The sequence below is a fragment of the Cuculus canorus genome, chromosome 2, assembly GCF_017976375.1.
Source record: "Cuculus canorus isolate bCucCan1 chromosome 2, bCucCan1.pri, whole genome shotgun sequence".
NCBI lineage: Eukaryota > Metazoa > Chordata > Aves > Cuculiformes > Cuculidae > Cuculus > Cuculus canorus.
The window spans coordinates 147,847,787-147,875,532 of NC_071402.1; the positions used below are offsets into that span (position 1 = coordinate 147,847,787).

Genomic DNA, 27,746 nt, shown 5'->3' on the forward strand with positions numbered 1-27,746 from the left:
AAAGATTTATTTTTCTTCTCTGAGGGGATATACATACTAGTTTTGCACACTCTTACTAGATAAAAGAAGGTATTCACCTTTATGTTTGGAGAATGCTGTGACTGAACTATTCATGTGGCATACTGATATATGAAGGTCCTTGAACCTTTTACATTTTCCCTCTCTTTACACTGTTTTATTTTTAAAAAGAAACCAAAGAAAAGATTGAGACTATTTCTCCAGAGATTTTCTTTGCTTAGGGTACGGTCTTTACCAGTTGCTTCTTAACAACTTTGTCTCTATTATGAGTTTTGTTTTTATTCAGACTTTACCATGTACTTTAATGCTACTTCTTAATTAAGGTCTTTAGTCATCCCCACTAACTTTTTACCTTCTCCGTTAAACGTATGCAGAAGATCCAATACGTTTTCTCTTGCATCTGCAGAATGGCCAACCTGATGCTTTCAAGCAGCGTTCAAAGGTTGTCTGAAGCAGCTGATCTCACCTCAGAAGGTTCAAAACAGGAGATGATATCTCCCTTAATGTTAGTCTTTGTTTTATTCTTATGGAGCTATCTCTTGCAAACCCCTTTGGACAGTCCATAATCCAGGAATATAGTGTGGAATAATATTGTACACACAAAGTTGTAAATCACACTGGCAGCTTCTGCTTGCTTATTTGCTCTTTGCTGGAGTCTGTCCAATACCACTGAAATCTAATGAATCATTTACCAAATCAGGATAAGAGAAGGATCTGGCTTCAGAAAATTCAGACACCTTTGTAATAAAAAAGGTATGATATGACTCCACCCAACCAAAATAAACATATTCCACCCAACATGTTTTTTTCCCTTCTAATTTATTTTTTTTTTCAGATGTGATCTATGTGCCATTATTTGGCTACAGTATCAGTTTGAAAAAGCTCAGCTTTTCATCAATCACAAAAACATGAGATATCTAGTTCTTTAAAATGGGGTGGTCATAGGCGTAAAATATTCTATAGTCCTTTTACTCTGGGCTAGCTAAAATCTGTCCCCCACCCTGTATTCTGTTTTGTCAGTAGTCCTACTCAGAGGTATTTCACTAACTTACCTATTTTTATTATTGTTTAAGGGGAGAAAGTATTTCCAGTTACCAGTTGATAAAATAAGAAGTGAATGGCAGCAATCTACAATTTTATGAAAGAATCTGGTTTTAAAATTTAAATGTAGCCGGCGTCACTTATCTTCGTATAGCTTCTGCCTATGTGGAAAAAAAAAAATCTCTCTTTTTATAACTGCTTGTCAGCTGAATAATAGAATGGGGGGAGCCAACTTGAAAGACATGGCTGATTGGTGCAATTGAAAAGGGCTTTACAATTAGAGTTCTGGCAGAACACAAAAAAGAAATTGTCTGGCCGTGAAGAACGGAGCCTACTTTAGAATTCCCTTTTCTCAGCCAGATAGCATGCATCACTGTTCATGCATTCTCTTGACATTGAATAGAGGACTTCAGAACTACCACCCCAAATTATCCCTTACTGTTTGGTTCTATTTGTGATATTTGTTTGGGGGAGGAAAAAAAAAAATCTCTATTACTGACTGTAATGGCATGTGGCTAAATTCCATTCCATTTATGCACTTAATCTCTTAAGCTCGTTTCCCCTCCCCCCTTCTGTATTGCAACACACATTTTACTTTGATTAACTCTTTTTAGATAATGGAAGAAAAACAAGATTCTTCTCTTATACTCATCTTCCCTCCCTGTCCTTCATTTTGCTTCCTTGTTTTTCCCCCTTCGTTTTATTTTCCCTCTACAAAGGCTTGTGTATGTCAGAAAAGGAAGGAAGCCCTTGCAGGTGTTTTGGATTACAGTGGTAGAACAATAGGGCAGCCTTCAATTAACTCCATACGTATTCACAGGGAATATTTTTTCCCTTGTCTCCAGTGTTATTTAATATTTGAAACCATTGTCTACTATGCAATGTACTTGGTGACGAGAATAGGCTTTCAATTCCATTTGAACTCTTCTGTGCCACACAATTAATGTGCCAGATCTTATTTATTTATTCGTAAATAATGATTCATATGAGCGTCTACGGGCACAAAGGAATAACAGAATACTTAAAATGGTGAGGTGTGTTTCGCTGCCTTGAAGATATTAGTGGGGGAGGGAGGAAAGGTGTTGGTAATGGCATGCATTTGACTCCTTCTTGCATGTAAAATCAACATGCTAAATATTTATTTTATATTTCCATAAATCTTGCAGACTTTAAAGCACTCCTGTCAAGGTAGCTTTCAGCATTTTTACACTATATGTTTTTAAATTGCTGTTATATATAAAGACAACTGAAAGTTTAACAGTGACGTTTCTTTCTGACTGAAATACTTGCTGTTTGTAGTTATACAGCTACTCATAAGAGCTATTTTTATCCTTTCTTTTAAAGAAGTACTGGGAAGTTCAAAACTCCCAAATCCTGGCAGTGGCTAAAGAAGGAGAAAGGAAAGGTCAGACTTTTTTCTCTTCTTTTTTTTAGCACTACCAAACCTGTTTTGTGTAAAAAATTTGTATTCCAATAAAGTAATTTTTTTTAAGGATCGAAAACACTGATGATCCTGGCAAAAATCAGTGGTTTTGTTAAAGGAAATGTCACTGATCTTATGATAAGTACCTTGATTTGGGGTGGGGGGAGACAATTATTTAAAGACTGAAGGGGTATAAAAAAATAAAAATTTTCCCACGAGAGACAGAGAATAGTTTTGGGGTTTTTTTAACAGCTTTCCTCATGAATTCTCATGACTTGCTGCAGCCCTTTAAGAGAGTGTGAGATGGCTGGCATTGTTGGCTATGTTCCCTGATCCTAACATTTCCTATGCAGCAAGGCTGCAAAAGAGGTGTACCAGTACTTGAATATTTAGATTATGCTATGAATATTTTGTGGAAAGCCTTAAAGCTTTAGCATATTTTGAGGGCATGTCTGCATTTTGAATCATGTCAAACAATAAGACAGATTCATCTTTTACAGTTTTGAACTGAGGACAACGTGATTTATCTGGCAAGAGCTTCGTGGAGGAAGGTATTTTATTATGGAGGAGGTTTGGCCTTGATTCAGTGTCACATTGAAGGCTTTCCCAATAAATATGGCTGTATATGAGTTAATAAACGAGAGAAAAAAGTAAGTTGAACTGAGAAGACAAAGGTGTCACACATGAATTTGGTAGCCAAGTTATTTTCACTTGTGCTGTTGCCTGACACTGGAGCGGCTTAACTGAGGTAATCTGTTGGGTCATCTGTTCTTGTACAGACTTTAGTTTTATTTTTCTATCACAATAGTTGATGTCAGTCTAAGATCAACTTCTAGGCTAGCTAAAAAAATGTAACTTTAATTATCTAGTGGCAGCGTCCTTCAATGCGTCAGCTTTATGTTGTTCAACCCCAAACAGCTCTGTGGCAGACTTGCAAATTTTGACCCCAGGATGTTTACTCTAAAGTCTGGATATCCGCTGTTCATTTCCCTCTCCTTCAAATCTAGGTCAGCCCAAAGTGACAGAAATGCAGGCAACAGGAATTGCTACCCACTTTGCAAACTTCGGCCTGAGTGTGTAATGAAGGATGATTGTGCTACCTGGTGTGAGCAAGCGGATTTATCTCAGAGGTATGTTATTTTCCATGGTTCACAGTTGAGATTTCTTTGACTCACTTCAAATTCTGAGTGTTTCCTATCGCTTTGTGCACTATCACTGAGCTGCCTTCACCTTTTCAAGTATGTTTTCTTAATGCAATAGTCTTGTAAAGAAATTATCCCCCAAGAAACTAGAGAAACAGGGAGATACAATAACAAATAAAAATCCAAAGGCAAGTCTAAATCTTCATTCAAACTCGCTGTGAAAGTGACCTTTGCTCTGATCTGGAAGACTGTCTCTTGTCTGTAAATGGTATTTTTCCAAAGTTAAGAGTACTGTTTAACTGTACAAAGGTTTTCACTTAACAGTACCACTTTTATGCTGAAGCTCATAGGAAATTTAAATCCTTCTGCAAAGCTTTAAATCCTTTCACTCCTATGCAGATTTCTTCACAATTTAATCTTTCCTTCCATGGCCAGAATTCAGTTTTCCCTGTTTCTCAGAGTCAGAAATAGTATTTCAGTGACCTTGAGAGGTCAGTTAGACCAATTTCTCTCCCCGCTCAAGTTCAGTTCCTGACAGTGTTTTTGAACTTTTAAAAAAACATCAAATAATGAAGATACTGTAGTTGCCTTAGAAATTCTGTATATCAAGCTATCTATAAAACTATATAGTGGGGGTTTTTTGAAGTCTCTTCCAAATCTCTGCTGTTGCAGTTGGCGCAACTGTGATGATATCTCCTCAAACATTCTCAGCAGGGGGTGGTCCTCGTGGTTCAAAGCCACAGCTCCAAGGAAGCACTGATCTGTCCTGTTCATCTCAATGAAGGGTCCACTCTGGCTATTGAGTGTTAAGTGTCAAATCTACTAATGACTTGAGTTCTGCCAGCCTGGGCAGGAGCATCATGCATTTAGCTTTGGTTGTTAAGTGCTGCTGAGGAATGGTGGTATAAACTAGTGAAAGTTGGTCTTTCTTTCACCTACTAATGTTCTGTAACAAACTTCAGCTGACGAGCTGTTTTCATTTTCATCTTTGGAAAATGAATGAAATAATTCTGTGTCAACAAACAAATATAATTTGGTATATCTATGGATAGAGGCCTAAGACTTGGGGCAAATCCATTTTTTGTGTGTGTTTACTAATAAACCCACCCTCTAGTTTGGGACCTCCCACCAAAAGAAGGATGTGGACCTATTGTAGGGAGGGTCACAGAGATGACCAGATGTTTGGAGCACCTCTCCTATGAAGACAGGCTGAGAGAATTGGGGTTGTTCAGACTCAGAAGAGAAGGCTCTAAGGAGATACTATAGCAGCCTTCCAGTACCTAAAGGAGATCTACAAGAAAGATGGAGAGGCGCTTTTTACAGGTGCATGCATTGATAGGACAATGGTCTCTTCCAACCTAGCCCATTCTGTGATTTGTTACCATAATGCAAATAACTAGTAATTAGCTTCATAATCAAAGTAGATGAGATTCTTGTTTTCTATGAAATTATTTGTTCTTTCAATTCCAGGCAGAGAGCAGTTTCTAATAAATAATTTAGGCTATTTTTGTACCCTCTAAGTATTTATCTGCTCTTTACAAATTCCAGTTCAACACCTTTGAGAAAGTGGTGGGGTTTTTTTCTATCATTAAACAAACAGGTCAGACAACTGATCATGTGAACATTAAGAGCAGCAGAAGGAAAGAATGGAAGTTCTACCTCATAATTTTAGTTTATCACTAAAACCACATCTCAACTCTGTTTATACTTAATACTAAGTGTTAAATCTTGGTGGATTAATACTGATTATAGTCTGAAGTGTTTAAGGAATCTCAACCGAAAGTAGAACTCTGTCTGCCATTAATTTGAATTACTTCCACTTGTGTCAGCACTATTTAAAAGGAATCAATGAAGATTTCTGAAGAAAAAGCCTTGTCATCTACTCCCAAATGGGCTAAACTAATTAAACTGTTGGAGCCAAATCTATGACATGTTTTATATATTGTTACTTTTTATGGATTTGCTGCCGACATTGATTAGATTGAGAAGATGAGCTTTTCTAATAGGACAAAAAGGAGATTTCTTGGGGTTCTTTTGTTTGATTTTTCATGTATTTGTACAAATTAACGTCATAGAGATAAATACGAGAACTGTCCTAGCTAAGCATGCCAAGACCTTCACACCTCCAGAACAAAGCTGTGAGAAGATTTTTTTATTTTATTTTAAATTTAATTCATCCATTCCCAAGAGCATGACCTATGGAAGACAGCTCTTTCAAGAAGTGTGTTAGTGTGGTGAGAAATCAAACCCCTCTTTGAGTCAAGATGTGCTCGCACACCTATCTTTTCCTCCTCCTAAGGACTGTAAGTAACGAAAGAATAAGAGGAAGGAAGAACTCGTAATTCTTTGTCCCAGTCAATAGAGAGGAAAAATATCTCTTAGCTTAGCTGTTGTAAAGCTTTAGGGAGAGATACAGAAAAGTTAATGTTAGTCCAGTGAGGTTAATCTCCCTAGGCTCCTTTCCATAACAAGGAGAGAGAAAAGTAGTCTGGACTTTTGCCTGATGGAGTTGAAATCAGTTCATTCCCTGAAACCCCTGCTGGAGACCTATTTCTCGTCTCAGCCATGCAGGTGAATGTCTGGGAGGGGTGGTGTCATAGTCTTCAACTAACTTTTCAGAATACACACATGTATGCTCCATGTAGGACTGAAACAGCCTGCGGTTGATCCAGGCTTTGGCATAAAGGGTGAAGTGGAGTTTCCATCCAATATCTTATGTGAAGAGCAACCACTATCTTTTGTGACTGATAACTGGCTTTCTATTCACTTAGGACACAGTCTCTACATTGCAACTGCACAGGCTTTGCCTGTAGGTCCTCAGGTGGGGTCTTCATTCCTACCACTCTGCCAGTAGGGCAAAGGGCACCTGGGTGAGTGGCCTCTTGACGTTTGGGCATCCCCAAGTGCAGGGCCAAGCTAGCTGTCCTTGCACATTTCAGCCAGCAATTAATCTTCACTCTTACATAGATTGTGGAGTGCAAGTGTGGCTGATTGAACAGCAACAAGCAATTCCATTATTCTTGCAAAATTTGTATCTGTTTCTAGGTTATAAGAATCACCAGCCATTTGGCAGACACCCAAAATCATATGTTTAAATCCTCATGTCTGTATGGAACATTTTAGAGTGGGAACTTGACCTGTGACTCAGACACTTAGGCAATGCAAACAAATAAAGTTTTGAATAATGATTAATAATTAACTATATAAGAGACTTTGGATCTTATTCCTATTTACAGTAAAGACTGGCCTCAAGTTGCACAAAGATGCTATAGCATAACTGAAAGTAGTCTTATAGCCTGTAAAATATTCCCAGCGAGCTTTCTGAAAATGTTTTTTACCTTTGAATTTTTTTTGGGAAAATAGTATTTGCAGCCTTGGAATTTCTTTCCAAAGATAACAGGAAAGAAGAAAAGAAGAAAAATGAAAAAGAATGTAAATGTCCACTTTAATTATTTCAGTATCTTTTGACTAGATAGGCTTGCACAGTTAATTGCAAAAATGATTAAGACAAATGCTATTAGTCACCATTTAAATCCTTTTCAGAACAGGAGAAATGTTGATAACAGGAATAAGCTTATCCAAGGCCAATGCACTTTACCAATAATAGATTTAGTGACTAAAAGGTAAATGAGGGAGTAAAACAACTGAAGAGCTGTTAGAAAGTTTCAGTTCTCCCAATGCTCAGAAGGAATAGGGTAGTTAGAAGAACATGTGTTGCGATTTTCAGAGCTTTGATCTTCTCTTTTCACAGGGAATGAGTTGTATTTGGAAAAAATGTTTGTTCATTTCCTATTATTGTGCTAACAAAGTGACAGTACCAGCGCAGGCATCTATGCAAACAGTGAAGGAAAAGATATTGTTTCTTAGTGAAGAGAGGACTGAGGAACTAATTTTCCCCCATGTATATTCTGATATTACCTGCGACATGAAATGCTCAGCACTAATGCTGGTGCTCAGGTTCCTTTTGTGGCTCACTGTACAGTGACAGTCAGTCCAGATGATTCTACATACGTGTAATGTCAGAGTGTTTGGGGACAAATTATTGTTATTGGTATTGAAGTCGTGGTTGGCATCTTCGTTAGTAGGGAAAGGCACTGCAATAAAGCTTCTCATGTTTGCTCATCTGGTTCAGGATATTTTAGCTGCAAAATCATTTCTGGGAGGAGGACACTCTCCAAAACTTCCCTGAAGCATCAGGCCCGAGTGAGCAAAGATTAAAGTTCAAGCAACTGTGTCTCCCAAAAGCTTTTTACTACTGTTCTGTTTCTTTCACTGTTTTTTTTCTTCTATGAACGTGTTGGTACGTTTCCAGAACATATCTTTAATATTTTTTGCAGTATTGCCAGTTGTAATTTGGTCATGTTAATTTTCTCCCTAAAGCCAAATGTAAATTGAATTATAGCAAGAAAAAACGATATTTGTAATGTTGTAACTACAGCAGAAACCTGCTTAGGTTTTTTATTTCATTTTTTCTGATTGCTTTCACAGGTTGAACATTCAATGGTGATGTTTGTTGCTATAAAATTTGACTCAAATGGGCCTATGAGCTGTGCAGGCAGCTTTCTACCAACAGGTCCATATTCAAACACTAAAAGAAACAAAACACTAAAGGAATCAGTAGATCGGAGATTAACATAAGGCTTTGAAAACAGTGGGAGCTTGTATGCCTGATTTTGTGTCCTGTGAGTAGGGTTTATTTTAATTAATGTTGATGGCTTTTGGCATTCTCTAAGTAGATCAATAACACCATGCAGCTTTTAACATTATTTCTGGGAAAACTGCTGACGCTTTCAGGCCATTTGGAGGGAGGAGTTTGCGTGTGACCAAGTTGTTTGTCCAATCACCTTAAAGGCAGAAGGATGAAAAACAAGCCAAACTCGACATTTTTGGAGACTGTTGTGTTGTTTGTCTCATAGAGAAAATGAGGTTGACATTTTGAAGTATGCAATGAATGGTATGTAAGTAATGCTGTGCCACTGATTTACTGTGCAATCAGCCAAAGCGATCTGTTTGATTTCACGAACAGTGATTTCTGTAGATGTGAGCAAGGCATGATACAATGTTCTCACAAGCTAATAAGGTTGTGAAGATGGATTAAAAATATTAGGAAATAATTTGTAGCATTGTTAACTTTCTTCCTCAGATCTAAGATGCTAATTTATTAAGTACATGAGCAAGTGTGAGAAAAGCTTCTTTATACATTCCTGCTTGCTCACTTAAGGACTTTCCTTGGGAAAGAAGGTGGAAGGTAGTTAACATGCTGAAAGAGCCGGCCTGAGCCATGGACTTGTTCATGATTGAATGCACCTCCTTTATTCTGTAAGAGTACGGACATAAACAACTTACAACACTGTGCAGCTCGACATGCTAACAAAAACCAGTAGTGACTAATCTAGATCAGTCCCTGCCCACTGCAACAGAAGTTTCTCATGGCAAATTTTGATTTTACTGTGTCAGAGAATAAGAGATAAGGAAATGGAGAATTTTTTTACTGTTTTCCTTCTCATGTACTATTCTACTCAAGGAAATTGACCATACGTTTTGTCACTAAAGTTACTTTTGCTGGGCATTTGTGATGTTTTCTTTTCTACTTCTTTATGATTTTTCTGCTTTCTCCTCTCATGGTGTTTCATGGAATAGTTTGGGTCGGAAGGGACCTTTAAAATCATCTAGTTGCAATCCCCCTGCCATGAGCAGGGACATCCCACTAGATCAGGCTGCCCATGCACAGATTTTTCATCCTGAATAGAAGAGAAAGAAGTAGAAACTGTGTTATCTTTGTTAGAGACATCTCTGTCACAACACTTTCACTTAATCTCTGAAAACCAATACTTTTTCCCTGGCAAATGCCATTTTTCCCTGGCAATTCTAGGCTTGTGATTGTGTGTTTTTGTAGGCCCTCAATTCCAGAAGTGAATTTCCTTGAAGGTTACATGGGAACTGCTGTGAGAAGTCCAGCTGCATCCCCTCAACTCCTTGCTACTACAGCCTTAATTCAAGACTTCAAGCAACACTGTGTTTTGCTCCAGACTGTGCAATTGTAGCGCTTAACTCTTCATTATCACTCTGAGAGTCGCTGACACATCTGAGATTTTAAATCTGTGTTAAAATACTTCCAGCTTGGGTTCTTTTGGTTTTGGTTTTTGTTTTGTTGGTTTTTTTTGTATTAAAATGTGGGGTGTTAGGAAACATTATCATCAGCTTCTTACCTCCAACCAGAGCCTTGTTTGTGAGTAGGAAGTGTGAATGGGTTTGGATTCCAAACACGTGCCCACCCATGTGCGCGGAACTCTTAATTAAGGACTATGCCACCAGCCCCTATATATTCATTTTTCTTAAATATATTCCAGAAAAACCTAGTAGGTTTATAAAGATTATCATACCATTAAATGATAATAGTAGAAAAGAGTTTTTACTGAACCAGAAAACAAGCAAATTAATAGAAGCAGAGAAATGACAGCCTGCTGTGAAACCAATGGTTACAAATTGGTTTCCTCTAGTCACAGTTGCCTTTAACTGCTTTAGATTCTCAGCAGCTTTTCATTAGGAATCTCCATGTGCTCTTTTCAAGAAGAAAATGCATAACCCCTTTATTATTGGAAATGCAGGTAGAATGTGCATAATATCAATTTGAGATTGGTAAATTGGCAAATTGATATTTAATGTCTTTTAGGGGCTAGTTTCTCTACAGGGTTAGGTGGATTTCTGACAACATAGGTATAAACCACAAAGTACAGTTGTTTTTGTGGTATTTATGAGATTTGTGATTAGGGCTGATGAAAAAAATATTTTAAGTATTTTACAAGCTTTTGTTTTGAGTTTTTTTCCATTTCTGTCAGATAAAAACATCTCCAAGAAACACTTATTTTAATAGAAATATTTTTTTAGTGAAAATGTTATAGTCTCAACCATTTCTGTTTTTTTTTTTTTGTCTTGGATTGTCAATATACTCAGAATATTCAGGATGGTGTTTTCCTATGCTTTGTCAAATGAACTCATGTGTTTTTGAAGTTTCCTTGGTTCAGCGTTTCATTTTCAAAATAATCTTTTTTGCTTTTGTCCTTTTCACTAGAACAAGTATTTCTTCCTGATAAACCTCAAGAACTTGTTCTTTAAGTAGGAATCAAATACTATATTTAAAGGTATTTCCTATAATAAATCATCACTAATGCTCAGTGCTGCATATGATTTGTATCCGGTCCAAGTATTGTTCACTGCCATTCAAAGACAGCATTTCTACAAAAAGCATGTAATCCTACATTTCTGGAAATAGCTGTTACTCAGAGATTTTTCCCCAAACTCTGAGGTTTATTTTTGGTTAAACAGCCACAGATTTAGTAGCATACCTAAATAAGATAATCCTGATGTTACAGAAATTGGACAGTAATACTCAGAAGAGAATCTTTCATCCTTAGCAGGATTTATAGTATGGAAATTGCTGAACACTTCATAGTGTGCTAGTTTGTGACGTGGGGTTCAGAAGTACAAAGGAATTACAAAGATATATGATAATACGGGACAATAGTTTAATTTCTGAGGTTGTCTGAGAAACTATAAAGTTAATATCTCATCTCTTCTTCCACCACCTACTAACCCACAAGATCAAAGTGGGTCACGCAGTCCTGGAAATAAGGAATTGCCTAATAGTTATGGACATCATTCCCCAAATTATCTCTATGGAGAGAATAAGACTTGAAGAGATAACAACATATGTGATAGATCAGGCACAGTTCTACATCCTAGTTGGGGCAATTAGGCAAGACCTGAGCTAAGCACAGAGCTCCCCGCACTTTCAGCTGCAGGGGTGACCTACTTTCTGTGGATGGATTCAACTCCTCTATGAACAGAATTCATGCAGAATTCACAATATTTTGACCCAGGACTCCAGCTTATATATAACCACATATATGTTTATCTGCGTAAATCTACTAAAGGAAGCAGCAGCTTCAATCTGACTGTGTATCTTCATCTCAGCACCTGGTGTTCTGAAACCATGTTTAAGTTAATAATTAATCATTTGTGTGAAGTTTCACTCGCTCTCTCACGTTGATTTCAAGGTATTTTGGATCCCAGCCATAGCAGTCAGCCCTAGACAGAAAGGAAATTCAATTCCGGAGAAATCTTAGAGCACAGACCTTGAGTCCAACCACCTTGAGAGACTGTGCAAAAGCACAAATAAATTGATCTTTGTCTGGCTGTATGTTTGCCCCAACTTACCGCTGCTGTATTTTGAACCAACATCATCAGCAATTTTCGGCATCTGCCCCAGCTTGACAGAAACCCAGAAGTGTCATTGAGATTTTACAGTAGAGCTGCTCTAGAGATCTTCATGCTTTCCTGTATTAAGGTCCTTGTTATCTCTTTTAACTTTTATTTACCCCACATGTCACAATGCCCTCCGCTAGGCTAACAGCTCGAAGGACATTTGGAGCCCACAATGCTCTTTTGTAGACTGGCTTCGTAGGAATGTCAGAGCAAATCTTCAAAAAGGAATGTTCAAAGGAGAGGCTGTTAAAGAAGCCTGAGAAATGCAAATCCTATTTAAATAAGGAAATGATGTTCTTCAGTGATCTCAATAACACCAGCTTGAGCAAGCCAGGAATGCAAATGACATCAAAAGATATACAGTCTGTCTTGACTGGCAGTAATACCGTATGTGTCATGGAGAAACTGTAAATGATAATGAACCAGAATGCCTCAAAGTTTTGATGTGAAAGAGACCAGCAGGGTGTGATTTGGTTGAGGATACCATTGGCTCTGGGCCACTGAAATTATTTAGGAAATTACCCATCCTGCCAGAAAGGTTTGTGAATGCAAGAAAAGTAAAGTCAGAAGGGAAAAAATCCCTGACATTTATGCTCATACAGCCACTGTATAAACCGAGTTCATTGTACCATCATGGGTTTTGGGGGTTCGTTTTGTTTTGGGTTTTTTTTTTATATGTCAGCCTGTCTCATTCAGAATAGGCCTTTGAGGGCTGCTGTTGTATTTATCCAGGCTACTGAGCCAGATGCATGAATTCCAACTCCCTCATCAAGAGTGTAGAAAACACTGAATGAGAATGGGAGGAACCAATCAAATAATGTGGGTAGAGCTGGAATTCATCCTAATTTGCTACATACCCTCGCCTAATTGATGAAGAAAGAGTGGCAGAGGATCAATTGGTACAAGAGGATACAAGTGAGATGGCTGAATATCTTTGAGGCAGTTTCCGCATTAGTAATACAAACACCAACAATTACAATTCCTGCTGTTTATTATCTTTCATTACTTATCTATTATAGTTGTACCCATTTCTGAATCAAAGACCTCGTTGTTCTAGGCAGTATACCAGTATGTATCAAAGAAGCAATTCCCATCCAGACATTTTGTTTTCCTGTAATGCACACTATACACAACATTTGATCAAAAGAGGCACCGATGGTTTTGATATACAAGGGCTAAAGGCTTGTTTCACTTGTAATGAAAATGTTGTCACAGGCCATTACATGGGCAAAATCATCTGCACACAGTCGTTGAAAAAAGCAGCATATTAAGTCATATTTCACTACTCAGTTTGTAACCTTTTGTGATGATGCATTGCATCATCAAGGAGTGTGTTATTCTAGTTTTGGGAAAGCAAAATTTTATGGGGAAAAAAATCTTGTTGGTTATGTTTTCATAATGTTTAGGTAGCTGCAACCAAAATAAAGTTTTCACTCTCTTTCGAGTTCACTCTTGTACAAACACTTCAGCAGTAAAGATAAATGATACTAAATATATTTCTTATGCCTTATGAGAAAAATGCAGAAGAAACTTAAAAAATAATGTGATGTATTAGAATTTCAAAGCCTTTGCCTGTATAGTTCAATAATAAGCAAAATACAATATATTTAATGGTTATTTTAAAATCTAATAATGTTTCAAATGGAAAAAAATAATAGTATCAAAGTCCTGAAAGTCTGTCAATTTTCATTGATTTAGAATCTGCTCCTTGTTCTTTGGCTTGATGGTGTACTCTAAACTGGAAGAATGCAGAAATATTCTGCACACTAATTTTGCGATAAATATGCTACTTTTTAACACGACATAATGCAGTAATAGCTATTATGGAGGCATTATGGCTACTATAAGTATCTTTAAAATGATGTGTATCAATTTATTTTAGCAGTAAATCTCAGATTTACTTAGATCTTCACAAGATCGCTTGTGCAGCTTTCCAAGAGGAATGAATATTAAAGAGTTGATATTTCGTACAGTGCCTGCAAAGATTAGAATAGCTTACCAGTGTACATCAAAGATTTATCCACCTTAAGCTCCTACAAGAGAAGAAGCTATTTTTTTTCACACTTACACATGCTACGCATGCATAAGTGAGTAATGTTAAGCTGAGATGAAGGGGAGGTGAGGTATATCTGTTGCCAGCAAAGCCAACATACATATGAGAAAAAGCTATTTTGTAGCATCTAGATGCCGTTTTCACAGTTAACAGATGTAGGTGGAAATATTTCTGTCTTAATGCAAGAATATTTATTTTAATATTCTTTATCTGTCTGCCCTCCTTACCTTAAATATAAAAATAATTACATGATCAGCTGACATTCTCCTTCAGCTGGAAAGAGAATATATTTTCTATAAATTAGTTTTATTTGTCAGTTATTGCATTGTGAAGGGATTTAAATTAAATTCATATTTAACAAACTGTATTTAAAGTGTTACAAAACACAGTCATCTGTAAGGGTATTTAATGTAAAATAAGTGACAGATTTGTTTATGGGTCACTGGCAAGCTTGAGTAAGTAGGTTACTTTCTTGCTGTCGGAAGGGAATGCTGCTTGTAACAAGAGAAACACACTGCTAACAGCAGAGTTGAGACCTTCTGTGTTTTAATAGTTATTTCTTCATCCTGAGGATTTCCCCAACCCTGTTATAAATGGGAAGAGTCAAGCTGAGTCCATGGAGGTGGGGCTGAGAACCAGAGAGCTCTTGCTGACTGGACACTTCCAGAGCTGAGCTCATTGTCAGAGTAGGTATGTTTTTTGATGAAGACACCTGAATTACTCTCTCTTATAGAGACCTTTTTTGTGCTTAGCCCTGAGTCAAAGACTTTAAAGAACAGCAATTTTTCACACTCAAGTTTGATATGATGTACTTATAGTGTCATTCTTCTTGTGCTGAGAGACAACCGAAATTGCAATTCCAAGTGTCTTCATGGGGGTATCAGAAAAATTAAGCATAAATGAGCACTTGACAAATTTCCCCTCAGTTTCTCCACATCAATTCTTTACTAATCTCCTTTGAAAAACACATTGAGAACCATATGGTGTAAATCATGTGTACAAAAAGATTTTATTTACTGAATTTACTATGACAATTCATGGTCCATGCATTCAAATTCTGGATTATGTTTTGGGCAAGCTAAATTTCTATATTGTAAAAACTCAGAAATGCACTAAAGTCCACTGCTACATGTCTTATGGAAAAATTTTACCGGTGATAGCTGTGTAACAACAAGCAACAGCTACTGCTAGAGTCTATTTTCAGATTTACAGTACTGTTGTTAGGCATTAGGTTAATGGAAGTCATGGTGTAGTGTCAGGCCATGATTTGACACAGGGCATGACAAAGAAGATTCTTAGACAAAGGCAGCATTAAAAAACAGGGTGAGAGTGAAAGAGGAAGGACTACATTGTTTGTCTGCATTTAGGAAATTAGGTTTTCATTCCTGGAAAATTGCAATTTTAATAAGGCAACCAAGCACAACATGACAGCCAGTCTCCTCAATATTACAACAGCTTAATCAAAAAAATATTCATAATACATTGTTTTTAAAAAACTATTGGCAATTTGGAACCAAATCTGTTGTGACTCAACTAAAAATCACCAACCTTAAGAGAAAGAAAAATGTTCAATTGCAGCTTTAAGATAATTTAGTGCCACTAAGTTATTGAAAGTATATATAGGCAGAAGCTTCATCCTTATGAAGCATCCTGAAATCTCAAAACTCAACAATATTCAATATTCAGACAAGGATTCAAACAATTATTTTATTCTATTGAATGCTAACCCCTCTGTGTCAGCATTAGAATATTGCTAGCAATATCATGTATTGTGATATGCTTTTGCACATCATACTGATTTCTTAGGATAACTGGGGATGCTTCTGTTTCAGGAAGATTAATTTGCTCTCCATCTACTAGAGATGGAGGTTAGGTATTGAGCTGAGACAAACCCCTGACTTTTAGATTGCTGAACTCATGTCATGAGTCTCAACGTAAGTGGATTTCTCAAAGCTGTCTTTGGGTATAGTTTGCTCTTGTACAAAAAATTCGGAATAAGGTCTGCACACATCATAAAACTTATTTCGATATCTTAGTATACGGAGGTAAATCAAGATCTTAAAATCTGTCAGACTGCCTAAAGGCAAATTTCATCTATAGAATAAAACTGATTTAAGTCAATGAACATTTTTACCATTTCCCTCAATGCAAACACTAAAAGACAGAAGGCACTTGTAGGTAATGATTGCTAATGACAGCAACTGATTGTAGTGTCACTGTATAGCAAATTGTCACTCAATAGGCAAGCCCTGGCAACTGACAATGTGTATTGTTTTATCCCATCCACACTGTGCTGAAGTAAAACGTATTAGTTTGAACTCTCTAATTGCTACTAACCCATTAAGCTACAGTAATATGCTCTATTCTATTTGTCTTTCCATATCAAGAAAATAAGTTGAGTTGGTGTCTTTGACTAAAAATATTCTAATTCATTTCTCCTCTTTCAGATAGTTTACCTTATCATGACATTTATCTTTAAAGGTAGATCTCCTATTTACTGATCTCAGTCATCATTTTAGATATTTCATTTAGTGAAAGAAGTATGAGTCCTAAAAATCTGGATCAAACTAAACATCTGTCTCAATATTACGCAGGTTAATGTGAAGTTGGCCGCTAATATAGCATTATGCTTATGATGCCTGATTGCTGTTTTCTTTTGAAAGATCAAGGTTTACCTAATATTTTAAGGAAAAAACAAGCATTTCCTTAAATGATATCTTCACTGAAATTGCAGAAAGGAGAAAAAGATAATAACATTTCTTAAAAAAAATCTTAATAGAAGTTATAGAATGGCTATGGTGTGGATACATGCCATTTCTAATGTCGAAGTTCACCTCATATGCAAAGACTCTTCAAGAAGTTAAGCTTTTAATAGCGGCACAGTTACATCATGCTATTGCTGGTAGATTTTCCTTTAGCAGTTTATGAGTGTCTCTGATATATTTATCTTAATTTCTTGCTAAGTATTTCTGGCAAATAATTCCTCACATATATATGAGCTGTGGACAGGTTTTTGACCACATTCAGTAGTGGAAACAAAAAAAGGAGAGTCATGCTGCATTGTTCCTCTTATTGACAGATGAGTTACAAGATATCTACTCTGGTCTTTGGATGAGTAAGCATAACTGATGGAAGCATATTGTAGATGCTAACATTTATGAGTTGAAACTAGCAGTTATTGGCTGATATTTTCTTAAAAGTTATCAATTTACATCTCCTTCCAGGAAAAACTGCACACTAAAATATTTGTAGAGCACAGATGCAATGAAGAAATTCATATATAGAAGAAACATACTGATTACTTTCGTGCCTCGTGGCAATGTAAGAACAAGACTAGACAGAAAGATGTATCAAATCACCCTCCCACCTAAAAAAAAACCAAAAAACTATTTCCTTCATCTGAACACTGAAAGAAAAAAAAAAATCCAACTATACTGTGAGTTTTTCAAAGGCACTATACCAATCTTAAAGGTTATTTTCTTGTGTCCTAGTCAATATCAGAGAAGGAAAAAGCAACTAAAACTCTGTGCTCAAACATCTTACTTTGGTTTTGTTATTCAGTCTGTGTCCAAGACTTAAGACCACAGTGATTAATGCCACATTTATTCTGTGATTTTCTGCTGATATTTGTGGCACTGTCAAAAATAAATACAATTCAGCGGGATTTTAATTGAACTGGCTGTAATATGGAACTGGAAGAATTCTCAAGGGAAGAAAGATGCACAGCTTTAAGGGAAAGCAAGGAGAAGAGGACAGAAGCTCTTACACCAAGTGCCTGCATAGCCTTAATAAAAACCTTCTGTGTAACAATAGAACTGATCTTTCATAGGAAAACCCTATGTACCACTACCTTTTAAGCAGCCTTTGCCTTTTTCCACTTAGCAAGCCTTGTCTTTCCCACCTTCCTTTTATTCACCATTCCTCATGCCTCTCACTTGGCTTTCACCTCTCATATTCACAGCAGTGTTTGCAGATGTGTCCTTCACATATCAGATTGTATTCATTATTGGAAGTAACCTTCCAGCATTCTCCCGAGTGCTACAGCAGAAATGCAGGAATTCATTACAAAACAAAAGCAAAGACCCAAGTGTGAAAAGAAAGTGATGTCCTTTCTTCCTGCTTTGTCTCTCTTTTTCTCACTTTTTTTTTCCATTTTTTAGCTAGCAGTTTTTTTGTATGAGTATTCCTGATAAAGTGACTTAAATGAAGAGACGTGGAGACTCTCTTAGTAACGTTTTGTTTAGTCTGACTTGACCTTTTTGAAAGAGGTTTGTGCTACCCAGGGCACGAAAACAGATCCTATTTAAATCAGGACCAAAAAACCCCAACCCACCACATTAAAAATTCACTTTACAATTATCACTAAGCCAGATGGTTTAGTCTTGATGTCTTGGCACCTTTCTGCTCATTTATATTCCTCACTCCCCTATTCAAACCCCATTGTAATTGCTAGTATCTTTTTACTTATCAGGAGAGAAGGTTCATTTGTAACATCCTCACACAAGAGAGTAACAAGCAGAATATTAGAGCATGAGCCTGCGTGTCTGCATTGGAATTAGAAGTATACAGCAATGTTTTGACTATGTGGGTTTCATAGAGTACATTTGAAGCAGCTCAGATGGAAAATGTTAATTATCATGACACCCATAAATAACATCAAACATTAGGATTTCCACGTTAAATAAGTAACCATGTATAGCGAGGAAAGCATCTGATAGTATATACTGAGTAGCACAGACTACCCTTTATACTGATGTCAGGTGGAGTGAGGACTGGGTGGAAGGGTTCAGGTGCTGCTGACACGTTGTTGTCATAACTGTAGATCTGAATTTTTCTCTGCTCAGGGAAAGTGTACAAGATGCATAATTGCTCATTCCTCATTCACCTCCTCCAGTGAAATGGAGCGTTTGAAGTTTCTGCCCTCAGCAGTCCATGCCCTGCTAACCACTCCTGTCCTATGCTAGACTTGATGCAACATCTTTTTTTTTTTTTTTAATGTTATCACTTAAATCCAAGAAAAAGCAGACATGTGAGCTAAGGCCTTCATGTATTTTATCCACAGATAAGAGATGAGCAAATGTTAGTGAGAGATAGTCCACACACAGACTTGCACAGCTCTATTTAAGATAATGATGCTTACATACTCTTTCATTCCATAAAAAATACTTCCTTCTTCTTCAGTTTAAGTGTAGCTACAATCACGTGATACTTGGGCAGATGAGAATACCAACTTCCTGCATAATCTCCTGTGCTGATTTGCCTAGATATGCTGATATCTCAAATTAAACCTGTATAACTCCAAATACACACAAGCCTCAAAATTAATGTTAAAGCCAAGTAAAATGAAAAGTTAAATTGTTCTGGAATCCAGATTAAAATTAGTTATATCATTTGCACCTGTCAATTTAAGGAAACAAATTAAACTGATATAATTTAAGCTTAAATCAGAATGAGAATTTCCACACATGGTTTTACAGTGAATTAATTAAAGGTCTGTCTGCATGGGAAATTTGACCAGAATAGCTTTCTTGTCAGAATGTGTCTCTTTGTAGCTACTGTTATTTCAGAAATGCCTGTTTGGCTTAGATTCTTGTTTTTTGTTTGTTTGTTTGTTTTCTTGTTCATTTTAATGCGTTCTTAAATAAGCAGATCTGTGCTTCAAGTTATCTAGAAATACCTTATTTTAGAGGAAAAGATTCCCAAGTAGACAAAACCCTTAATGCATATAAAACCACACTGTCACTTAATTCAGGGTGTAATCCGAGGCCTGGGGAGTTTTTAGCTTTTATATCTATCTTCCACATCCAGACTTTGAGCATGGAAAAATATTTCAATTGTGATTCAAATTCCTTTGACAGAGAAGAAAGCGTAATTTATCATGCTGTGCTGGCTGATTTACTGTACATGTAAGCTCTACTTATCACTTTGAATAACACTGATGGATTTAATTCCAGACCACATGAATGAGCCAGTATTTTTCTCTTTCCAGTTCAGTTGTGCAATACTGTCATATGACAGGTGTGCTAAACTTGTAAGGCAAACTGCAGGGTATCACAAGGTCTAGGAAAATCTAGCCAAAATCTTAGAGCCATTCCTTTGGGAAGAAAATTGTTGTAGTAGATTCTATGTATATTTTTGGAGGCTTTTTGGATACAAATAGTCTCAAGAAATTTGTATTTGAATGTCAAGATTTCAAACAGCTGAGAGTGGCTGCAAACCAACTGTGATGGAATGTCACACTAAAGATGGCAGTCAGAAATGATTGGCCGATATCAAGAACCACCTCTTCAAATGATGGTAGTCAGGGTAAGATGCTGAATGTATTTCCAATGAATCACAGTTTTTAACAGATGAGCTTAATGAAGAGTGAGTGAAAGTAATGTTTCATGAAATACATTGTTCTGTTTCTGGGAGTAGGTAGTAGGGGAAGACTACAGACGAGTGTAGGAATGAGGCAAATGTATGATTTTCCAAGAGGGTGTCTTGGGTATATGTTAGTAATCATCTAACACGCAGCTTGCTGCTTAGGGCCTTCCTGAACCAGAAATGATTTCTTAGGATTAAATTGCCTTCATTGGATACTTATTCCTCAAATGTGTCTACCTGAATCCGTGTTATCCTTTGACATTCATAACCTGCAGGAAGGAGTGCCCAATCTTTAGTAAACTTTGCATGAGGAATCACCTTCTTTGTTTTGAACCCACCACCTTCTAGTTCACCTACTACCACCCAGTTCTTGTGTTAGAGAAGAGGTTCCAGAGCTCTGCTTTATCCCTCGTGGCTGCAGTACATATTCATCCAAAATAGGGATACTTGTTTGGATCTAGTCAGTTTAGAGTAAAATTCAGAATAATATCATAACTATCAATTTACCTTCCTAACTTCATGAGAAATAGTTAAAAAAAAATCATTTAGCTGCATAAATGCCTTATTCATTTAAGGTTTCTAGCAAAAGCATTCCCTATTGAGTTAAAGGTTTGCATCTGTGCCTGATGTAGGATCACTTTGGCTTGGCTGACTTTGTAAGTGCTTGTTTAGCAGAGGCTATCATCTTTTCTTGGTTCGAGAAACTAAAAAGACTTCTCTCTCCTCCCCGCCCTCAGCAAAACAATGCATAAAGAAAAATTGCTGCATTTTAAAAAAGGTCCCAGTCCAGAGACAGTAGGAGGATATCACTCTAGGGAGAAAGTATTCTATGTAGGTCTGTTCATGGGGCAGTACCCTCTGGGCTCCACACTGTCTGATGGAAAGTAGTAAATCCTCTTATGGCTGTTGTCTGGATTGCACTGTCCTGTTCCTTTTATTGCCTTAGTAAGACCTTTCCTTGGGACATTTTGTCTGACATGGCAGGGACAAGAGTAGCCAGCCTCTTTCTTTGAGCTGTTTAAGCAAGGAAAGGAGCAAGTTTAGAAAGTCTTGTGTAGGTAGATGCGATCTCAGATTGCTCACTGCTCTTAACATGCTGTTTCAGTAACTGGAGTTATTCTTTGTTGTTTTTCCTTTATTTTCCAACCAGATCAGTGAGTTTATCTGCCTCAACCCACAGCCAAAGAATCAGTATTGATGACACAAAAAAGGACAAAGAGGACAAAATGGGGTCAGGCAGAAGGCACCTGATGGATCCCAGGCTGCCTGGAGCGCAGAGGTCCTCCAGACATTTTATTGCATTTTGAAAGCACATTCTAAACTTTTTTAGACATCACATTAACACTTCTAAATCTTTCTGGAGCCAAGTGCACCTTTTAGCAAGCATATGGCCTTGGGTTAAAGACTTGCTGGAAAAGACACTATACTTCAGGAAATATCAGTCCAGTTGTTATTTACATTCAGAGTTAAAAAATTGTGTCTTTTTTTTCTAGCTCAGACTCTTCTGACTTCAAATTTCAAAAGTGAAATCTCATTCCACCTATTTCTGCTACATAAGAAACAGCCACAGCCTCATACCCCTCGTTTTGTAGATGTATCGATAATCAACTTAGCAGTTCTTGCATAAATGATTAGCAAACTCCTTCAAGTACTCTCTTTCATTATACAATCATCTTTCCAGAACTCATAGCATCTTTGTGGCTCCTTTCTGAACCACCTAAGCTTACATTATTTTTGTTACATTATTGCAATGCAGTTATGCATTTTAGCCACTGCATTGCAATATCTTCACGAGCATGTGTAAACGTCACATGCCTATTGGATAGTCTGTCTTCACACATACACCAAAGCTGTTCTGCTCTGTTAGCTACAGCATCACACAGAGACCTCATGTTAAGCTGCTTTGATACTACAGCTGGAGTTTTTCAGTGCCCACTAGTTTGCATTCATGACCTGCCTAGTTCTTTCACAAAGATGTATCTTTTCATGTGTTTCAAATAAAAACAACTTCTCACTGAATTATCAGATTTGTTAATAGAAATTAATCATCCTCATTGTTTACTATGTCACCCATTCCTGTCATCTGTAAATTTTACTAGCAATGACTATACTCTCTCAAGACTACAGATAAGGATGTTGTGTAGCATTTGGTCAAGAACAGATTGCACTGGGATGAGCTCCATACTATGATGATTCATTATTCCATTTTTTTTAGATCTGTCAATTAAGTAAGATTTAATTAAAGAAAGTTTTTAATTAGAGCTAGGTGGCGAATGATATTTCCATATTACAAATTTTTCAGTATTTCACGTTTGCTTTTCCTTTCTTTAAATAGACCAAGATGCTGGGGGCGGGGAGAGGTGTGGGCATGGGCAGAAAAAGAAAAAGGAAAAAGGGAGATGAAAACTAGGTGAATAAATGTGTTCTAGTTTCAAAGCCTGGATAGTTTTTATACCTACATGGATTATGATTATTATTATTATTTTAAAAATATTTCCTCTGATTTTCTGAACAACAGCCCCCAAAATGCCTCAAAACAGAGTATTCTAATTCAAAATAGTGAAATATATGAAAAAGCAGAGATAACATCAAAGTATAAAAATAACTAATCAAAAGCATCTCCCACACACAAAAGCTGTAGTTTTGGCAAGCTGTCACTTGCCAAACTGTTAGTTTTAATCCAGATAAGAGATCTTCACTGATTTTTGTATAGTGATAATTTTACTATCTGAATGTCACACAGTAGTACATAAAATGCCTGAGATACATCAAGGACATAGACATTCAGTGAATGAATCAGATACCTGATGTGTCATTTATAACTTGTAGTTCAGGACAGCAATCTATTCAGCCTGCTTTTCCAAATCTTCCAAGATCCCCTGAAACATACTCCTTGCCCAACTTGTGCCATTTTGTATGCAAACATCCAACAATATTTTGCCTAAATTGACAAAAAAACCCACAAAACTCTAGTGATTTCTGTCCAGACTAACTTTCTTGGGCTGTACTGAACTCATATCAAAATAGTAGTGTCTTCTGGACAGCTTCTTGGGGGAAGTCTAAACAGCTATTCTTGTCACGAAGATAGAAGAGAGGTAGAAATAACACTGTTTCTGCACCTGTTCAGGCTTACTTGAATTTCTTTATATTTTTTATATTACATATGTCTACCTGTCTATAGATAGATGTAGATATTATACACAGAGATATTATATATCTTTAACACTAAATAAAAAGAGGTAGTAAGTGTGATTCGTGGACCTCCCATCATCTCTCTACACTGCTTATTTTTTAGTTCACTCCTCAGTGGTTTTTAACTTCCTCCCATATCCAGGTATGGCAATGGTGATAATTCACTCCAGAGCATGCTCTCCAAAGACGATGTGGATGAGACAGCCTCCCTCAACCATGGCTCACTCCACCACACACAGTCTTCTATCTCAGCTGGCTTTGATCATGAAACTGCCTCAGATGTCCTTTGCCATGGCCTGAAATACATAACAGACCTCACTGCAGAACCAAAACCAAGTGATGCTTTCTTGTTTTGCCTACTGTCAGGTGCCCAAGAAGACTCTTACAAGGCAAGAGGAATTCCTGTCCTGACTCAATGCAATAAGGATTTTTACATCCTTGAAAAGCAGAATTATGCCATTTGCCCTCAGAAGGCTACTGGAGATCTCTCTTTTTCCATCTTTTACTTTGAGCTTCAGGTGTTTATTTTTCAACAGATTTTTCTTTAACATTCCCAGAGTAAACGTGGGGAGTTTGAGATTCCTACTGATAAGAATTTAACTCCTTCTCATACAAGATGTAGCCGTACCTGTGCCTTGATTTACAGAGCTAAGGCCCTAAATTTCAGTCATATTAGTCCTGAACAGCACTTCTAAATCCTGTTTTGAATTACAGCCCAGCTATTGTACCAATACTTACCTTTGACAACCACACTTACCAGTACCATAAAAAACTCCAATATCTAGTTTGTCTGACAAGGTCTATTTTCTACCAATAAAACCCCACTCACTTTTGTCTACATTGATTGTGATACTCTAAACCTTTGTGTATCCCATACCAATTTTCTTGTGATTATAACCAAGATTAGTGCTGGGATTAGAATTCTAATGTTACTTAGTCACTTTTCTTAAACTAGTTTAACATTTCTGTGTAGACAAAGTCTAGAACAATTTATATCAGTGTAAGTCAGTTGTAGCTAGATTTAAAAATTAATTCCAAAACTTTCACAACTTTGCATAAATCAAAATATTTTGCTTTCTATCATTGCATTTCTCTCAGAAATGAAAAACACTCTCCATCCATAAGAAACCTATTCTTGCATGCAAATTCATCCAAGGGGAAAGTTTATTATTTCAAACAGATCCACAAAGCAGGAGAGAATGGCTCTGACCCAAACATGAGCAAATCAGAATGTGCTGGTACATGCTGGGGACACACTGGACATCTTCAAGTGCAATTTAATCCATAGTTTTGAGATATTGTGGGCAGCACAAGAGAAATCCTCAAAAATTTGCTTTGAAATGGTTAAAATTCAATGACAGAATTTGTTGCCTTAGAGTTAATAGCATAATACCAGGATTTATTTAGTTTAGTTTAGTGAAACTGAAAGAAACTCACCCCCATCACCTAAACTGTCTACTGTCTAGATACTGTGCTGTCCCAGGACAGCAGTGTGAGGACTTTGTAGCTGTTAATTGTATTTATCCTCAAAATATGCCTATTTTAGATATTTAGAGATAGGGAGATACTAATACCCTTATTCTACAGATGATTAAATAAAGTGTGGGGAGACCTATTTCATATTCCCTAATAGAATTCCTGTCTAGTAATCTATAATATGTCTACTGTAAACACTATAGAATTTATGCCGCATGCCTTCACGCAAGTTTATGGATCTTACTTGACTCTCAATATTCTATCAGGACAGTCTCAGGCAGGAAGCATTCATCATCAGGAAACTGGGATAACTCTCAACTACAACCAAGGAAGTGAAATGATAATTTGTTGAGCTGTATAAGAACCAGTAGAAGTCAAAGTTTCTGCCTGATGCAACTTTCTAGGAATTATTTATTCATCATCTCAATGGATAGAAACAAGGGAAATCCTGTTCCTCCTAGCAAAAATCTTTGCCAAAAAGTAAATCTTCAGAGTTTTTTAGAGGGATGGATAATTTCTGGCATTCTTAATGTTTCCCAGGTAAACTCTGACTTCTGGTTACCTTAGTATAGTTAAAGGGCTAAACCTCAGAAAATGCCCTCAGAAATGTAATATGCTAAAGATTGTTGAGAAAACTTGAATCTGGACAAAGTCTAGCTGCACTACATGACGTTTTTCACAAACTGATTTACAGCATTAACAGGTATTTTGAGTCTCCTTGTAGACAAGAAGCTCAATATAGCTCAAACATAATACGTTACAATAATTTTTGCAAAAAAAAAAAAAAAGAAAGGACAGAGAGACAAAGAAATGTATCTCTGATCCAACAAGTAGTGCCAGGTGCAATGGTTGGCAGAAGAACACCTTGTCACCTCATTCCATGTCTGATGCACATGACTTCTTAGCCTGTGTTGGATGACAGAAGGGCCACGGCTGTGTACCAGTGCTTCATGTAAGCAGCGTCTCAGCCATAAGTGGGGCAGAATACAAATGAGATGCTGTCTGGTGCACTTTGTCTAGCCCTAGATACCTGCTGTTGTGGAATGCTGCTGTCACTTCACTGAATATCTAATTGCCTATGGATTAATAGAAAATGTGGCAGAGAACAAGGAGTTCCCATCAACAGAAATGTTGAAGAAAAGGAATCTGACCTGAAAAATCTACCTGAAGGACTAGTCAGAAAAGCCTGGCAGACAGTTACCAGACAGTGTTGTCCTCTCAGATATGTTTTTATTATTTCCTTTGCCATTAGTGTTAGATACTTTTGTAGACTATTTCTTCCATTTTACATGATCATCTATTGAAATAATAACACTGAATTTGTGAAACCACAATTATTTCCATGGTAACTGGTAACTGTCAGACAGAGAGGCACTTTAAGGACAGTAGCGCAAGAGTGATAAAATCAGAAATTTTAGTCTGTTCAGTGAATTCCAAGCTATTGGAGAGGACAGATACTGCCAGGCAAGCCAACACAGACAGCCCTGCAGTAATCAAACCTGCTTGTAATGAAAGTAAGTGTAATGATCTCCAAACATCCACAGTAAATGAACACTTCATTTGTTACATCCTTCAAATAATAATAAAAAAAAAAAAAAAGACAACAAAACCCAAACAAAACCACCCTGAAACAACAGCAGCAAGCCTTAACAAGGCAAGTTTTGGGTTCCAGTCCATCAAAATGCAAGTATGGGAAAATTACCCTTCTGTACTTATGTCTTGTACCAATCAACAACAATTCAGTTGAAGACAGATTTAAGCAAAGTCAACTGACTTTCTGTCCATTCCAGAATGAATTCTGATCATTTAGCAAGAAACACCACACCAGGATTTGACAAAATACATTTGAATGTCATACACATAATACTGAAAGGCCAAGTTTGTTTTTTTTTTTATTTTTTCCTTCTTCTGTTTTGTTTTGGGTTTTGGTTTTTTTTTATATATATGGTCTCTTTAATGTTGCTCACTATTGCAACCATTAGAAAAATAAACATGAAATAAACCACCAATGTGCCTGGATGTCAGCAAAAGCCTGAGAAACACACATCTTCAGGAAAGCTTTGTAGCCACTTAAATCCTGAAAGTATGCACTTGAGGGAAGTGTGATTCACTCATTCACTCAGTTATACATAAAATCAATTATCAGACTCAGATTTGCAAGAATGCTATCTTATTTCTTCATTTCATGCAAGTGTTAGCTCCAACTTCAGGTCCCCCTGCACCTTAGGAGTGATAGTGGTCTAAACTACCCAAAGCCAAAAATGTGATCTATGGTTTATCTACTAGTGCCTTTCAAGTGTTATGTAAACCATGCAATGGTCCTTGCTGTTGTTGAGCTTCAGGGCTGTCAGTATGGTTTGTTTTGTTTTTTCTTTCCTGTAATCTGCCAAAAAACTGCCTATTAATTACACCTGAAGTACTATGCTAGCTGTGCTAAGAGCAAATGCTTTTATCTGGAACCTAACTGCTTGTGTACCTTCTGTGTGGCCTTTGTGCTGTGTGACAAGCAGCGCAAAAAAGACACAAAAACTACCTCAGTAATCAAGATCTTCAGCAGGTGTAAGAAAGTGTCTTAGCTGAAGTTATGCTAGTTTACACCAGAGGAGGAGAGAGCCTTTTGACCTTTACATTTTTATTAGCAGATTTCTGTCATCCCAGTGTAATATAGAGGCTCTTCTTCCATCCCTTTGTCTTCCAGGAAATGTCTGAAATAAGCATTGTGCTCTCTGGAGACAGAGAAAAGACTTTTCATCATCCAAAGCCCTGTCAG

General features: G+C 37.0%; 1 long non-coding RNA gene across 2 annotated transcripts; it reads left to right on the forward strand.

Annotated features, from left to right (window-relative positions):
* Positions 1 to 2,396: 2,396 nt before the first annotated feature.
* LOC128851281 (uncharacterized) lies at positions 2,397 to 27,746 on the forward strand. Of its 2 annotated transcripts, none has more exons than XR_008448601.1 (4): positions 2,397 to 2,464; positions 2,983 to 3,033; positions 3,490 to 3,612; positions 27,675 to 27,746. It is a non-coding gene; the product is annotated as an uncharacterized LOC128851281 (long non-coding RNA). The 2 variants fall into 2 exon arrangements; XR_008448600.1 differs by lacking the exon at positions 27,675 to 27,746 and adding an exon at positions 9,521 to 10,474.